This window comes from Limulus polyphemus, unplaced genomic scaffold (genome assembly GCF_000517525.1).
Source record: "Limulus polyphemus unplaced genomic scaffold, Limulus_polyphemus-2.1.2 Scaffold1278, whole genome shotgun sequence".
NCBI classification, from domain to species: domain Eukaryota; kingdom Metazoa; phylum Arthropoda; class Merostomata; order Xiphosura; family Limulidae; genus Limulus; species Limulus polyphemus.
This window is the reverse complement of record NW_013666888.1, coordinates 232,940-237,643: the sequence shown is the minus strand read 5'-3', so window position 1 is coordinate 237,643 and position 4,704 is coordinate 232,940. Positions and strand designations below refer to the sequence as shown.

Here is a 4,704-nt window from a genome sequence, read left to right as displayed (position 1 = left end):
AAAAAAAAAAAAAAAAAAAAAAAAAAAAAAAAAAGTTAACCTCTGTATTTCGTTATATTTGATTTTCTCAGCTTCTTTTAAAGGCCTAGTTATTAGTGGTTAGATCGGACTGCGAATCCAAGGGTATGTGGCTCTCGGCCCGTTCACGCGAAAATGCGCTCTGCACTTTAGAGTCATGGGTGCACGAGTGACGGTCAGATGCCACTATTCGGTCAGGCGAGCTCAGTCCAGGAGTAAGTACACTTGCTGTTTGTACTCTTTAAATCTATCAGTTGTGCAGATGTGCTCGAAAAAAGAAATAGGTGCGTATCAAGGACGTCGAACCTTTTACGTGCAATACGCACGTGTGTAGGGATTTTTCTCCAGGGGAAAAAAAAAATTCAAACCGAAAGTAAGACGATAACAAAAATGAAAAACACGAAGGTTAGGGGTGGGAAAAAAACTTTCTCTATAAACGAGGAGGTCGTCCCACGGTCCTCCTTTTTATGTGACACCCCATACTTCCCATGCGTAGGGAGGGCTATTCATTTTCCTTCGACGCCCCAGCATATTAATGCGACCTCACTGATTTACTGCTCGAAACAAAAAGAAGAAACTTACTTTATATCATTGTGATCCACTACAGAGGAGAAGAAATATAAAACATCACGTGCTCTATGCGAACAGAGGCTTTACCAGTGAGTTGCTCTATGCGAACAGAGGCCTTGCCAGTGAATTGCTCTGTGCGAACAGAGGCCTTGCCAGTGAATTGCTCTGTGCGAACAGAGGCCTTGCCAGTGAATTGCTCTGTGCGAACAGAGGCCTTGCCAGTGAATTGCTCTGTGCGAACAGAGGCTTTACCAGTGAATTGCTCTGTGCGAACAGAGGCCTTGCCAGTGAATTGCTCTGTGCGAACAGAGGCCTTGCCAGTGAATTGCTCTGCGAACAGAGGCCTTGCCAGTGAATTGCTCTGTGCGAACAGAGGCCTTGCCAGTGAATTGCTCTGTGCGAACAGAGGCCTTGCCAGTGAATTGCTCTGTGCGAACAGAGGCCTTGCCAGTGAATTGCTCTGTGCGAACAGAGGTTTTGCCAGTGACGAAGCTATCGGCAGCCTGTCTGTTTCCCTTTCTTTTTGTACGGAAACTCGCATGTCTTAGTCGTGGATGTAGTTTGCGCGATCAATAAGAAATGGTTATGTACTGTAAGGAGAGAGAGCGGACATGCAGGGCCACATCTGTGGATCTTCCTGTCTGCTCTCATACCTTTTTTATCGGTTTAGAACTGATCGACCACGTGATGAAAGAACCCTTGCATTCGGAATCTCTCGGTGTTTAAAAGTTCTTGGTGACGCAATAGCGCGCTATAGTTTTTGTTATATCTACTTCTTTTATTCTGCCGTCGCCATTGGTCGATGATAATCTCCAGTATGTGCATACCTACAGAAGAAGTTTCGTCTCTTACGTTCCATGCATTAAGAGGTAACACGTTTCACAAACAAAAGAAGAAACAAAGAACTTTACACTAAATTGTTTGTATCATTTAGCGTGTTTGAGATTTTTAACGTGAACCTTGGCTTACTTTAGAAAGGATCTGATAACAACAACAAAAAAAAAACAATGATTCGCGGTGAGTAGTTCATATATTTCGAGAATCAAAACAATCCTAGATTGTATTATAATGAGTGTGAAATTTTAATTTCTGAGGTCACATTTTTATTTCTAGATTTCTGTTTTTTGTAAAGCACAAAACTACACAATGGATTATATTTGTGCTCTGCCTACCGTGGGTATCGAAACCCGATTTTTAGCGTCATGAGTCACCTGTGGGAGATTTAAAAATAACATATATTCACCAAACATAAATACTACTACAGTTGGTAAGATACAAATAATTAGTGTATAACTACTACTACTACTACAGTTGGTAAGATACAAATAATTAGTGTATAACTACTACTACTACAGTTGGTAAGATACAAATAATTAGTGTATAACTACTACTACTACTACTACAGTTGGTAAGATACAAATAATTAGTGTATAACTACTACTACTACTACAGTTGGTTAAGATACAAATAATTAGTGTATAACTACTACTACTACTACAGTTGGTTAAGATACAAATAATTAGTGTATAACTACTACTACTACTACAGCTGGTAGATACAAATAATTAGTGTATAACTACTACTACAGCTGGTATGATACAAATAATTAGTGTATAACTACTACTACAGCTGGTATGATACAAATAATTGGTGTATAACTACTACTACAGCTGGTATGATACAAATAATTAGTGTATAACTACTACTACTACTACAGCTGGTATGATACAAATAATTAGTGTATAACTACTACTACTACTACTACCATAACAATTGTCGTTCATGAAAACTGATTATATATCGCACATACCACTATATGTCTGTTGTATCTATACGTCTGTTGTACCTTATGAGCCCACCTGGTATTGAGCGAAAGGCCTCGTCGGCATTTTGAACGCTATATTTGGTGTAGTTGACATAACACATTATCCTTTGTTGATTAATACACAATACGCTTTTTGAAATGAATTATTTTTCCCTTTAGACATTGCATTGTTAGTAAGAACTCTTTATAGAAATTGTTTGCGTTAGATAACAATTAGAAGTAAAGTTTCATGAATAATGCATGAAATATAACGAACGGATAATGTTTAGTATATCCCCTAATTTTAGTCCAGATTCTAGATTTATCAAGCTAAGCTACTTCCGCATAAGCAGGCCATTTTTTTTACGTGTTATAGAAACGTGCACATCTGGTTCGTGTTATGAATGTTCTGTCAATCTCGCGTTCGTGTATGCAGGTTTCCTAGATGTAAATCTGGTATATCTGGTTTTCTCTGTGTGGGTTCACATGCACGTGTATGTACTCGTATGGCTACTGAAGTAACTACTGAACAAGGGAAACTCCATGAATATGTAAGGAAAGAAGTGTATACTCTCATATACTGATGTTTTCATATATATGTATGATGTATAAGTACACCAAGGTTCTACTACCTCACTGATTAGTCACGAATTGTATCAAAATTAAGATTTAACAATAACTTTGTATAAAACTAACATTAAGAGCAATGTAAAAACCTATTTTACCTATGGTTGACTGGGGGAGATAATATGTGGCAGTTCGAGAATCTGTTTGACTACAGCTGAGCTCTAAGTTAATCAGTGAAGTCTGACTTTCGAAACGTCCCCCCTCCCACACACATATGAATTTTTTAGCGTGGGTGCCGAAAATTGTTGGTTATTTTAACAGTGGGAAAATTTGAGTACTTAACTACTGGTTGCTGAACGCCTTCAAGTTTTGATGACAAGGAACCCAAATTTTAGAAGATAAAGTTTGGATATGGGTAGTGAAAGAAACTTTATTACAAATGTACAACGTTTCGACAAGCTTTGGTCATCATCGGGTACTCTATTCTTGTTGTCACTGGCCATTCGATTAGGTCACTGTCGCAAGGATAGTTCATTTCCCGGCGCATCTAGGTACCTTCTCCTGATGATCACAAAAGCTTGTAGAAACGCTGTACATTTATAATAAAGTTTTCCTCACTACCCCTTCAAACCGTCTCCAAGCTCTACTCCCTTCTAGGTTTATCTCAACAGACTCGTATCTGTGTGTTCTTACAAATCTCCACCCAATTGTTTAATAACCCAGAGGTCGTATCTATTAAGCTTCGCTTCTCTCGGACAGCTATTCAATTTCAATTAAACGTTATTAATTATCCATTTAAAGAAAAAAGCTTTTAGTGAGCGTTTATCCTTCAGATCTTAGGGCCTGGCATGGCCTAGTGGTTAGGACAATTCATTCGCAAGCTGCTGGTCATCCGTTCGAATCCCGTCACCGAACATGCTCGCTCTTTTAGCCGTGGGGGCATTATAATGTGACGGACAATCCCACCATTATTCATTGGTAAAGAGTAGCCGAAGAGTTAGCGGTGAGTCGTGTTGACTAGCTGCCGTCCCACCATTATTCATGGGTACAGAGTAGCCGAAGAGTTAGCGGTGAATCGTGTTGACTAGCTGCCTTCCCACCATTATTCATGGGTACAGAGTAGCCGAAGAGTTAGCGGTGAGTCGTGTTGACTAGCTGCCTTCCCACCATTATTCATGGGTACAGAGTAGCCGAAGAATTAGCGGTGAGTCGTGTTGACTAGCTGCCTTCCCACCATTATTCATGGGTACAGAGTAGTCGAAGAGTTAGCGGTGAGTCGTGTTGACCAGCTGCCTTCCCTCTAGTTTATCACTTTAAAATAGAAACGTTTAGCGCAAAATTCTGCAGACAATCAAACAAAACTTCAGGACTTACAGCTATCACATAACAGCATGCTACTGTAATGACTTGTAAAGGGCTCCCTTGTTTTCCAAGTCTGTAGGTCTAATAATTGTAAACTGTACTTCTTATCCCATAACCACGCATACAAACTTTTCTTAAAGTGTTTTCAACCCGAATACGAAAGATAAAGATAAATTTGTTTCCGTTATTTATTTCCACTAGAAGGTCTGTCTTCGTTAATTCGTTACATACTTGATCCATTAAAATTTTTTATGTCGTTTTTGTTAGTTTTTTTATTCATCCTCTGCCTTGTGTTGATTGGCTCAGATCAATATTTTGTGTCCCCAGTGGCTTAGCGATAAGTCTATAGGCTTATAGAGCTGCCCCCCAGTAGCACAGCGGTA

At 39.3% G+C, this 4,704-nt stretch overlaps 1 protein-coding gene and 1 long non-coding RNA gene across 7 annotated transcripts in view; one reads left to right on the top strand and one right to left on the bottom strand.

The window, feature by feature from the left end:
• LOC106462903 overlaps positions 1-4,704 on the top strand; it is a 67,059-nt gene that overhangs the window by 15,354 nt on the left and 47,001 nt on the right. The window contains exon 1 of one of the 6 annotated variants that reach the window (XM_022390308.1): positions 1,439-1,457. The exons of 4 other annotated variants lie outside the window; for them this stretch is intronic. The gene's annotated coding sequence lies outside the window, so the exon portion shown is untranslated. Of the gene's footprint in view, positions 1-1,438; positions 1,458-2,925; positions 2,944-4,704 lie in introns of those variants that run through there. One more of the 6 variants, XM_022390312.1, reaches the window with a different exon arrangement.
• The window catches only part of LOC111086634, a 14,535-nt gene that overhangs the window by 5,927 nt on the left and 3,904 nt on the right, over positions 1-4,704 (bottom strand). The gene's annotated exons all lie outside the window — the stretch shown is intronic.